The sequence below is a fragment of the Rhinopithecus bieti genome, unplaced genomic scaffold (assembly GCF_001698545.2).
Source record: "Rhinopithecus bieti isolate Rb0 unplaced genomic scaffold, ASM169854v2 scaffold_26813, whole genome shotgun sequence".
NCBI lineage: Eukaryota > Metazoa > Chordata > Mammalia > Primates > Cercopithecidae > Rhinopithecus > Rhinopithecus bieti.
In genome coordinates, this window is record NW_016812144.1 from 375,513 (window position 1) to 387,985 (window position 12,473).

At 39.8% G+C, this 12,473-nt stretch overlaps 1 protein-coding gene across 3 annotated transcripts in view; it reads left to right on the forward strand.

The window, feature by feature from the left end:
• Positions 1-12,473, forward strand: part of LOC108544490 (cytospin-B-like) — a 121,096-nt gene that overhangs the window by 38,559 nt on the left and 70,064 nt on the right. The window contains exon 3 of one of the 3 annotated variants that reach the window (XR_001889862.1): positions 7,541-7,602. The exons of the other annotated variants lie outside the window; for them this stretch is intronic. The gene's annotated coding sequence lies outside the window, so the exon portion shown is untranslated. The remainder of the gene's footprint in view (positions 1-7,540; positions 7,603-12,473) is intronic. 3 annotated transcript variants of the gene reach the window in all.

Consider the following 12,473-nt stretch of genomic DNA (forward strand, 5'->3'; position numbering starts at 1 on the left):
ATTTTATTTTTTTATTTTTATTTATTTTTATTTATTTATTTATTTTGAGACGGAGTCTCGCTCTGTCGCCCAGGCTGGAGTGTAGTGGCTGGATCCTGGCTCACTGCAAGCTCCGCCTCCCAGTTCACGCCCTTCTTCTGCCTCAGCCTCCCAAGTAGCTGGGACTACAGGCGCCCGCCACCTCGCCCGGCTAGTTTTTTGTATTTTTTTTAGTAGAGACGGGGTTTCACCATGTTAGCCAGGATGGTCTTGTTCTCCTGACCTTGTGATCTGCCCATCTCGGCCTCCCAAAGTGCTGGGATTACAGGCTTGAGCCACCGCGCCCGGCCTTGCTGGGATTACAGGCATGAGCCACCGTGCCCAGTCTGATTTCTTTTATCAGCGTTTTGTAGTTTTCAGCACACAAGTCCTGCATGTTTTGTTAGATTTATACCTAAGTATTTCATTTTTTTGTAGGCAATTAAAAACAGTATTTATTATGTTTTTAATTTCAGCATCCATGTGTTTATTGCTAGTACATATACAATTTTTTTTTTTTTTAATAGAGATATGGTCTCATGTTGCTCAGGCTGGAGCACAGTGGCTATTCACAGGCACTATCATTGTGCATTTTAGCCTCAAACTACTGACCTAAAACAATCCTCCTTTGTCCAGCTCAATTGATTTTTGTATGTTCGTCATATATCCTGAATCCTGAAGACTTATGAATTCACTTATTAGTTTTAGTGTTTTTAAAATTAGGTTGCTTTGCCTTTTTTTTTTTTTTTTTTTGACAGAGTCTCGTTCTGTCACCCAGGCTGGAGTGCAGTGGCCAATCTTGGCTCACTGCAACCTTCGCCTCCTGGGTTCAAGTGATTCTCCTGCCTCAGCCTCCTGAGTAGCTGGGACTACAGGTGCATGCCACCATGCCTGGCTAATTTTTGTGTTTTTAGTAGAGATGGGGTTTCACCATGTTGGTCAGGCTGGTCTCAAACTCCTGACCTCGTGATCTGCCTGCCTTGGCCTCCCAAAGTGGTGGGATTACAGGCGTGAGCCACTGTGCCTAACCGCTTTGCTTTTAAGAAAAATCATGCTTTATTTTGTTTATTTTTTTTTTGAGATGGAGTCTCACTCTGTCACCAGGCTGGAATGCAGTGGCACCCAGCTCACTGCAACCTTTGCCTCCCTTGTTCAAGCAATTATTGTGCCTCAGCCTCCCAAGTAGCTGGGATTACAGGCGTGCGCCACCACATCCTGCTAATTTTTGTATTATTAGTAGAGATGGAGGTTCACCATGTTGACTATGCTGGTCTCGAACTCCTGACCTCAAGTTTTCCGCCTGCCTTGGCCTCCTAAAGTGCTGGGATTACAGGTGTGAGCCACTGTTCCTGGACAAACCATGTGTTTTTAAATTGACAGATAAAATTGTGTGTATTTATTGTGTACAACATGATGTTTTGGAGTAATATACATTGTGGTAATTAGCGTATGCATTACTTCACATAGTTATTTTTGTGGTAAGAACACTTAACGTCCACTCTTTTAGCCTTTTCAAGAATACAGTGTATTAAGTATAGTCACCATGTTGTGCAATAGGTATCTTGAGCTTATTCCTCCTGTCTAACTGAAATTTTGTATCCTTTGACCAGCATCTCTCCACTGCCCCTCTACCCCTAGTTGCTTTACATTTTCTATGATACAGTCATGTCATCTGCAAACAGAAACAGTTTTATTTCTTCTTTTCCAATCTGCAGGTCTTTCATTTCCCTTTCTTATTGTTTTGCACAAGTTAGAACTTCAGGGCTATGTTAAATAAGAGCAATGAGAATGAACATCCTTGCCTTATTCCTGATCTTAGGGGAAAGCATTTAGTTTTTCACCATTAAGTATAGGTTAGCCGTAAGCTTTTGTAGTTTTTGTAAGTTTATCAAGTCAAGGAATTTCCCCTCTATTCTTATTTTTCTTATTAGAGTATCATGAATGGATATTGGATTTTGGCAAATGCTTTTTTCTGCATTGATTGATGTGATCATGTAGTTTTCCTCTTTAGTACGTTCATATAGTGGGTTACCTTGTTTTCAAATGTTGAACCAGCCTTGCATTTCTGGAATAAGTCCCACTTGATCATGGTATGTAATTATTTTTATATATTGCTTCTACTTGCTGATATTTTGTTAAAGAGTTTAAGGAGTTTTGTGTCTATATTCATGAAGGATATTGGTCTGCAGTTTTCTTTTGTTGTTTCTTTTTCTTTTCTTTTCTTTTTTTCTTTTTTTTTTTTTGAGACGGAGTCTGGCTCTGTCGCCCAGGCTGGAGTGCAGTGGCCGGATCTCAGCTCACTGCAAGCTCCGCCTCCCGGGTTTACGCCATTCTCCTGCCTCAGCCTCCCGAGTAGCTGGGACTACAGGCGCCCGCCACCTCGCCCGGCTAGTTTTTTGTATTTTTTAGTAGAGACGGGGTTTCACCGTGTTAGCCAGGATGGTCTCAATCTCCTGACCTCGTGATCCGCCCGTCTCGGCCTCCCAAAGTGCTGGGATTACAGGCTTGAGCCACCACGCCCGGCCCTTTTCACTAACTGCTCCTGCAGAGCAGAGCTACCCATAGGCAGTGTGTCGAGAGTTGCTGTCCTTGTACAGTTCTAGTATCAGAGTAGTACCAACTTCATAAAATGAACTGGGAGATGTTCCCTTCTCTTCAGTTTTCTCAAGATATGTAGAGTTGGTGGTAATCCTTCATTAAACATTTGGTAGAAGTCTCCAGTGAAACCATCTGGACCCAGGTATTTGCTTATTGAGTGTTAAAACATTTTAAAATCCTTATTCTTCAAACAAACTTCTGTTTTCTGAAGATATTTTCACAGTACATACATCCCTTTAGTTGCAAAATACTTTGTCATTGTTTTATTTGTTAGGGAAAGGTATAATTACCTTATCTATTATTTATATAATTTTTAAGTTTAGTGTTTCTGTTTTAAGAGTTTAAAAATTACAAATTCACAAATTCAATTTTCTTCAGTGTTATCAGGCATCTCCAAATTATTATTATTATTATTATTATTTTTTTTTTTTGAGGAGGAGTCTGGCTCTGGTCGCCCAGGCTGGAGTGCAGTGGCGTGATCTCGGCTCACTGCAGCTTCGCTCCCGGGGTTCCGCCTTCTCCCGGCCTCAGGCCTCTGAGTAGCTGGGACTACAGGCGGCCGCCCACCTCGCACAGCTAGTTTTTTGTATTTTTAGTAGAGAACGCGAAAAATACAAGAAGATTACTCAAATGTGTAGCAGGAGAAGAAAGAGTACTCGAATTCACAATAGACTCGTGAATCCACCCGCCATCGGCCTACACACAAAGTGACTGGGATTACAGGCTTGAGCCACCGCGCCCGGCCCAAATTATTTCATATTGGGTGAGTTGTGGTAATTTGTGTTTTTTCAGTAATTAGTCCATTTCATCTACATTATCAAATTTGTGTAGAGTTGTTTGTAATTATGCTTTCATTCTAATAACTGGTAATCCATGTCTCCTCTCTTGTTTCTTTGTTAGTCTTCCTAGAGGTTTGTCAATTTTATTAATCTTTCAAAGAATCAGTACTGATTTTCTCTATTATGTTTCTGTTTTCAATTTTACTGATTTATTTTTATATTTTCTTTCTTTTGCTTACTTTGGGTTTATTTTGCTCTTTGTCTTCTATGTTCTTGAGATGGGAGTGGAGACTATTGATTTGAAACTTTTTCTCAGCCAGGTGTGGTGGCTCACGCCTGTAATCCCAGCACTTTGGGAGGCTGAGGCGGGTGGATCATGAGGTCAAGAGATCGAGACCATTCTGGCCAACATAATGAAACCCCGTCTCTATTAAAAATATAAAAATTAGCTGGGCCTGGTGGCAGGCGCTTGTAGTCTCAGCTACTCGGGAGGCTGAGGCAGGAGGATCACTTGAACCCGGGAGGCGGAGGTTGCAGTGAGCAGAGATCACGCCATTGCACTCCAACCTGGGTGACAGAGCGAGACGCCGTCTCAAAAAAAAAAAAAGAAACTTTCTCTTTTCTAATGTAAACATTTAGTGTTATAAATATCTCTCTCAGCATTGTTTTAACTATGTCCCACAAATTTTGATGTTCATTTTTATTCAGTTTATTTCCTTTAAGGAATTTAAAAAATGCATTAAACTGAATAAAAATGAATATCAGAAATGAATATCTTTGGCCCATGGATGATTTTAGAAATGTGTTGTCCAGTTTTCAAGTATTTGGAGACTTTTCTCGTTATCCTCTAGTTACTTCTTTCTAGTTTGATTCCAGTAGAGCACACTCTGTATGACTTCCATTCTTTCAAATGTGTTGAGTTTTTAAAAAGTGTTACTGAGATATAATCCACATACCATATGTTTCACCCACTTAAAACGTACAATTCAGTGGCCTTTTTTATATCTGTAGAGTTGCGCAAATATCACCACAATCAGTTTTGGAACATTTTCATTATCCCAGAAAGAAATCCTATATTCTTTAGCTGTCACCTTCTCCCTCCCCATTCAGCTCTTCCACTGTCCAGCCAAGCCTTCGGCACTTTGTTTTATGGCCCAGGGTAGGGTCTAAGGATATGTTCAGTGAATACTTGAAAGGAATGTTTATTTTGCTATTGTTGGGTAGAGCGTTCCGTAAATGTCTATTAGATCCTGTTGTTCAGTGGTGTTAAGTTCTCAACTCCATGTTGATTTTTTTGTCTAGTTGTTCTATCAGTTGTTAAGAGAGCGTGTTGAATCTCCAAGTAGAATGATTGATTTGCCTGTTTTTCTTTCAGGATCTTTTCTTGATCCTTTTATTCCTCTCTCTTGAAATTTTCTTTTTTCCGAAGTCTATTTTATGTTATTAATATAGCCACTCCTTTCTTTTGCTTAATGTTTTCATGATATATTTTATTTTTTTAATTTCAAGCAATATATATTGGTATATTTAAAGCAGGTTTCTTTTTGGTTTTTCAATTGAGATGGAGTCTCGCTCCGTCATTCAGGCTGCAGTGGCACAATCTTGGCTCACTGCAACCTCTGTTGCCCGGGTTCAAGCAATTCTTATGCCTCAGCCTCCTGAGTAACTGGGACTACAGGCGTATGCCACCATGCCTGGCTAATTTTTTTTTTTTTTGTATTTTCAGTAGAGATGCACATGCCTGGCTAATTTTTTTTTTTTTTTTTTTTTGTATTTTTAGTAGAGATGGGGTTTTACCATGTTGTCCAGGCTGGTCTTGAACTCCTGACCTTAGGTGATCCACCCACCTCAGCCTCCCAAAGTGCTGGGATTATAGGCATGAGTCACTGCGCCCAGCCTAAAGCAGGTTTCTTATAGATATGTTTTTAAATTAACTCTGTCATATCTGTCTTTTAATTGATATAATTAGATCATTTACATTTATGTAATTATTGATAGGTTAGGGCTTAAGTCTACCATTTTATTTATGTTTTTAAAACATTTAGTTTGTCCTCCCTTTTTTTCTTGTCTTCCTGTAGCTTATTTGAATATTTTTTAGAATTCTATTTTGATTTATCTAATTTGTTTTTGGTTATCTCTTTGTATAGTGTTGTTAGTGTTTGCTGTATTACATTATATGTATATATACACACATATATTTATATGTACTTATATGTGTGTGTATGTAACTTTTCACAGTGTTGTCATTTTACCACTTCAATGAAGTGTAGAAACCTATACTTTCCCCATTTATAATTCTCTACATACATTTAGAAGCACTTCAGACAGGGTTATAATTTTTGCTTCAACCATCAATATAATTTAGAAGTCTTAAGAGGAGATAGAAATTTTATAGTAATTACATGTATTTTTGCTTACTATGCTATTTCTTTCTTCTTGGTGTTTCTGGATTCCTTCTTTCATCATTTTTGGTCTGTTGCATGATCTTCCTTTTGCCATTCCTTTAGGGTAGATCTGCTGGCAACATGTTCTCTTATTTTCCTTTATCTGGGAATGTCTTGATTTCCCATTGATTCTTGAAGGATATTTTTACTGAATCTAGAATTTTGTGTTGACACTTCTTTTCTTTCAGCACTTGAAAACCATTGTGTCATTTCCTTCTGGCTTCCTTAATTTCTGATAAGAAATTTGTCATTTGAATTGTTTTTCCTTATACATGAAGTATTGTTTCACTCACTGCTTTCAAGACTTTTTGTCTTTTAGTCTTTTCAGAAGTTTGACTATGATGTATTTTGGTGTGGATTTTATTGGGCTTTTTGTTTGGGGTTCAGCATTTTGAATCTGTAGGTTTATGTCTCTTGCCAGATTTGGGAAGTTTTCAGCTATTATTTTTTGAATACTTTTCCAGCTGTGCCCTCTTTGTCTCTTTCCTGGACCCTGATGACAAGAGTGTTAGATCTTTTATTTTAGTCTCAGAGGTCTTTGAGACTTTCTCCCTCACTCCTTCCCTCCCTCCTTCCCTTCATTCCTTCCTTCCTTTCTCTTTTTCCATCATTCCTCCTGCTCCTCCTCTTTCTTCTTATTTTTTGGCCAGTCTATTTTCTTTCTCTTCTTCATATTGGGTAACTTCTATTGTTTTCTGTTGAAGTTCACTGATTATTTTGTCTGCTCCCTCCATTCTATGTTAAGACTATCCATTCAATTTGGTTACTGTATTTTTCAATTCTAAAATTTCCATTAAAATATGTATCGTTTTTTGAAATGGAGTTTCGCTCTTGTTGCCCAGGCTGGAATGCAATGTGCAATGGCGTGATCTCGGCTCAGTGCAACCTCCGCCTCCTGGGTTCAAGCGATTCTCCTGCCTCAGCCTCTCAAGTAGCGGGGATTACAGGCATATGCCACCATGCCCGGCTAATTTTGTGTTTTTAGTAGAGATGGGGTTTCTCCATGTTGGTCAGGCTAGTCTTGAACTCCTGACCTCAGGTGATCCACCTGCCTCAGCCTCCCAAAGTGCTGGGATTACAGGCTGTGAGCCACTGCACCCGGCCAAAATATGCATCTTTTATTTCTTTGCCAAGATTTTTTTTTTTTTTTTCATTTGTTTCAAGCACATTTGTAGGTGTTTGTTGGGGTTTTTTTTTTTTTTTTTTTTTTTTTGATGAAGTCTCGCTTTGTCGCCCAGGCTGGAGTGCAATGGCACGATCTCGGCTCACTGCAAGTTCCTCCTCCGGGGTTCACACCATTCTCCTGCCTCAGCCTCCCAAGTAGCTGGGACTACAGTCGCCCACCCATGTCTGGCTAATTTTTTTGTATTTTTAATAGAATTGGGGTTTCACCATGTTAGCCAGGATGGTCTTGATCTCCTGACCTCATGATCCGCCCGCCTCAGCCTCCCAAAGTGCTGGGATTACAGGCGTGAGCCACTGCACCCAGCCTGTTGAGGCTTATGATATATGCTTTAAAATCCTTTCAGGTAATTCTAATATCTGTGCTCTCTTAGTGCTAGTGTCTGTCAGAATTGCCTTTTCTTTTTCAATTTGAGATCTTCCTGGCTCTTGGTATAAGTCATCCTCAATGGAAACTTCAATGCTTTGGGTATTATGTTATCAGACTCTAGACCTTATTTACACCTTCTGTTTTGGCAGGCTGTTTTGGACACCATTGTCGTAGAAAAAGCGGGACATCAGCTTGTTACTTCTAGATGGTGGTAAATATCCAGGCTTTCTGCTCTGCTTCCATTGACACCCAATGGGGTGGGGGGCCCCAGTTGCTGCTGGGTGATTGTGGGTATTCTGGTTCCCTAGTTGGCCTCCCTGATACTCCCTGGCTGGGAGGGGTAGGAGTGCCTTGTGACTGCTTACCACAGTGCTTTCACTGTCACCATAGGGGAAGAGGGAGGAAAGGTGGCCTTGTTATCTCTGGGAAAAGGTTAAGTCACTGAATCTCCACTAGACCTCCTCTGACATGACCCCAGCAGGGAGGGGAAGGGGGGCCTCATCACTCCTGGGTGGAAGTGGAAGTCCAGGCTCCCCTGACACTGCTGGGGGGTGAGGGATGGGCTCCTTATTACTGCCATGAGGGATAAAAGTCACAATCCTTACTCAGCCTTGGCAGGGGTGTTGGGTACCTTGGTACATCCTCACAAGACTGGAAGTCTAGGCTCCCCACTCAGTTATTGCTGGAAAATGGGCAGTTGCTGTCTAAATGTGTTCCATCTCATTAGACTGTCGCCTTCCTGGTCCTTTGGCTAGAGAGGGCAGGCTTTTCTTGGCGCTTTTCAATCTGTGCCCCTTGGGGTTTCGAAGTTGTCTGCTTCTTCAGCTCCAAGTCTGAAATAATGAAGCAGAAAGAAGACCCACTGAACCCATCCCTGGGTTGTTCTGTGAGCCTTAAGGCACCTGGATAGTCTGCCTCCTCTCTCACTTCCAAAACCTTCTTATATTTTTTTTATATCTAGTGTTGAGGGTTTTTATTACCACTTAGTGGGAAGAGCAGGGAACAGTATGTCTGCTCTGTCCCTGGAGCTCAAGTCCACACCTTGCTTTTCATTTGTTGTTTTTAAATAATTAGTTTTATTTTTAAATGAAACTGAGTTTTCTTTGGAGAGGTCAAGCAAGTTGTCTGGTGGAGCATCTTATGGTCAGAAGCTGTCCAGTTCTTCCCTTGTGATTAGCTTCAAACAGTTTTGGCAAGAAGCTGTATGGGCAATGCTGTGTAGCTCCCGCATCACAAGGAGGCACATAGTTTCGGGGGACCTGGCTGGGGGTCATGGGAAGCTTGATCACATCTTCCTTCCTGTATCTAATAAATTATCTGTGGTGTGAAACTCTGAGATCATGTGAGCATCCTCTTTCCAAGCAGCCTTTTACTCAGTGGTTTTAGCATGTCTAGGTGAATATATTAAGGTTTACAAAATGATAATTTTTCTAATGCTGTCATTTCCTTTACATTTGTTAGCTGGTATTCTTCCATGAAGAAGAACTTTATCCAAAGCCACATCCTTTTATTCTCTTTTTGGTACCAATATGTATTTTAATTCATGTTTTATATTTCATTACTGTCATATTTTTCTTGAAATTGTTCCACGTAGGGCAAATTGAGCTCCTTCTGGTTCACTGTTAGGTCCATTTAACACGACTCTGTTAATCTTTGGGCATTTCCTTGATTTCTGGGCAACATGAGATGTCACAGACACGCCATGTGCATTTCATAGGCCACACCTAGAATCAGCTATTTCCTCAAGGAGCCCTGCTTCCTTTTAGTAAGGAATGGTATTTAGAAATGTAGATAAATTTCCAAGGGAGAAGAGTTTTCTAAGAGAAGATAAAGTATTGAATTATAGTAGTTATTCGTAGTCACAACTGCTACTGTATTCTTGGTGACTTAGGCCCTTGTTTGAAGTTAGGGAGGTGGAGCTTCATGTGACAGTGATTTGTGTGCCTGTGTCTCCTCTACCTGGCTGACTTTCTTGGGAGCCAGGAGAGTATCTTTCCCATTTTTATATTCACAGTATTTAACACTGTTTCTGGAACAGAGGAGAATTTAATAACTATTTGGAATTAAATTGTGCTAAACAGACTCCTAAGCTGTGCATCATAGAATCCAAGAAGTTTTCTAGTGTTCTGACTGTGTGGAGAAGAGTAAGGATCTGGAACAAAGTCGCAGTGGAAATGTTCTTAGGCTGTGGGCAAATTATTCAGTGTTTCAGAACTTGTTTCTCTTGCTGAATGGGAAGCATTTTATTGGCTTCAGCATGCTAAAAAAAGGCTATAACAAGATCTGAGGCTGTTCTTACGAGGTAGTGGTAAAGTATGGGTACGGGATTCAGTTTGAACATTTAGAGAAGGTGACTTTCTAAGCTGTATATAGCTCACCCTATAGGTGAATGGTACTGGTTTTCAGCCTCTACTTGGGAAATGTATGTTTCTTCTTTTGCTGACTCTCTCTGCTACTATATAGTTTTATGATCTTTAAGTCAGTCAGTTGCTCGATTTCTTTTGCTTATTTTCATCTGGAAAAGAGTGTGATGGTGTTTTGAATTAAGACATAATAAGAAAAAACATACAAAACCCTTTGATATGTAGCAATAAAATGAAAGAAGATGTATTATAAGCACAGAGCTTGGCCATTATAAGTAGCAACAAAGGAAGCCTAGCGTCAGGTCCTAGAGTTTGTTTTTATTTGAAGGAGCTGTATGTGGCATTTTAATAAGAGTTCCAAATGAAAGGGTAGTTCCAGGCTGAGTCTAGCTTTGAGACTATAATGATAATGGGACTGTAAAGTTATATTAAAGTGGGTTTAGGCAGAAGGCACATGAAAAGCACATTTCTTTATAACCGCATTTTGAGTGAAGGGATAGAACCTAAAAGGAAAGACTAAAATATTCAACATGGTATTTACTAAGTAAAGGGTGTGTACACACACGTGTGTGCATGTGTGCTGTGTGTGTTGATGATGAATAAGAACTCTTTTATTCCATCACCATTTGTTTAAACATGAAGTTTAAAGAAAAGCTTCATTTCCTGAATTTTCTTTTTTCAAAAAGTAATTCTTGCTTAGGGTAAAAATTGCAAACAATAGAGATATACAACTTAGTAAAAGATCTCAACATTCTGCTGACAGTTTTGTTTCTGTTCTTTCAGATGTTTTCTGTGCATACATTAGATTTTTCTTTTCCCAGAAATTAGCTCATACTAACTAACATAAGCCCACCCTGCTGCTGCTTGTATTTGTTTTCATGTAACACACAGCTTTTTATGTCCATCTGTGGATATCTGTATCACTCTTTTTGATGGTTGAATTCTGTGTATGTACCCTCATGTACCAGTATTCTATTGAGAGACATATGAATTATTTCTTGTTTTTTGCTATTATAAACAATGCTGCAGTAAATATCATTTGTGTGTATATCTGCTGTCTCGTGTACTTAGGATTGATACCTAGGAGTGGAATTACTGAGACAAAGTTGTGGATATTTATGTTTTGCCAGTTGTTCTAAAGAGTTGATTAATTTGTAGGGCTGAGGATTCCTCATCTCAGATGACATAAGGTCCTTGTTACACTCTCTAAGTGCCCTGAGTTTTTCCTTTGGAGCACAGGTCAGAATTGTATTTTATTGTGTGCTTGTTTTAAAACTTCCCCTCTCTCCTCTTATTTCTTCCCTAAAAATATAAGTTCTATATGGACAGGAACATCATTTCTGTATTATTCATATTCACATCTCTAGCATCCAGCAGAATTCTTTACAAATAGTGTGTACTCAGTAGGTAAGACATACCTCTGTCTTACCTATTTCCCACATCCTCACCAACACTTAGTGTTGTCAGTATTTCCCACATCCTCACCAACACTTAGTGTTGTCAGCATTTGTCAGTCTGACAAATATTATATCATAGATCAGTTTTTTACTGTATATTTAAAAATTATTGAGTGAGAAATTTTTTTTTTTTTTTTTTTTTGAGACAGAGTCCCGCTCTGTCACCCAGGCTGGAGTGCAGTGGCGGGATCTCAGCTCACTGCAAGCTCCGCCTCCCGGGTTTACGCCATTCTCCTGCCTCAGCCTCCCGAGTAGCTGGGACTACAGGCGCTGCCACCTCGCCCGGCTAGTTTTTTGTATTTTTTAGTAGAGACGGGGTTTCACCATGTTAGCCAGGATGGTCTCGATCTCCTGACCTCATGATCCGCTCGTCTCGGCCTCCCAAAATGCTGGGATTACAGGCTTGAGCCACTGCGCCCAGCCGAGTGAGCAACATTTTACCCATGTATATTAGCCATTCATATTTCCTCTGTGTTTTTTCCCCCCAGTTTTCAAGTGGGCTATTTGTCTTAGAACGGATTAAAAGAGCTCTTCATATTTTAGTAATAGCAGTTTATTAATCATATGTATTGCAGATTTTTTTTTCCAGTTTTTTGTTTGTTCCCTGAATTTGTTTATGGTGTTTTGGGTCATATAGAAGTTTCAAACTTTTTTGTAGTAGAGTTATAAATCTCTTCTTTATGGCTCTGGACTTTATGCTATGTGTAAAAGGGCATTTCCCACTCTCTGGCTGTATATTTTCTCCTAGTACTTTTTGATGGTTGTACTGAATCTACATTGTCAACATATATAAACAATTCTTACTTTGCTGTTTCCCTTATAATAATCATTTTGTCTTAGTCTGTGGGTGAATGTGTATTTAATACTTACTACCAGTCCTTATGGTGAAGTCTCTCTACACATTTTACTTGGCTAAGGTTTGTGTTCTAGGAGAGTCCTCAGGAAGAGTCCACAGCAATAATATTCCCTGAGTTCTTCCATGCTCATAACAGTTTTATCTGTGATCCTTATACTCAAGGGTCTGTTTGGTTGGTTGTAAAATCCATGGCTTATGTTTTATTTGAGTATCTTCAAGATGTTACTCTATTGTCTGTTGCGAAAATCTGATGAGAGTCTAATTTTTTTTCACTTATGAGGAACTTGGGTTATTTTGCCTAGATGCTCAATGGGTCTTTCTTTCCTTCCTTCCTTCCTTCCTTCCTTCCTTCCTTCCTTCCTTCCTTCCTTCCTTCCTTCCTTCCTCCCTCCCTCCCTCCCTCCCT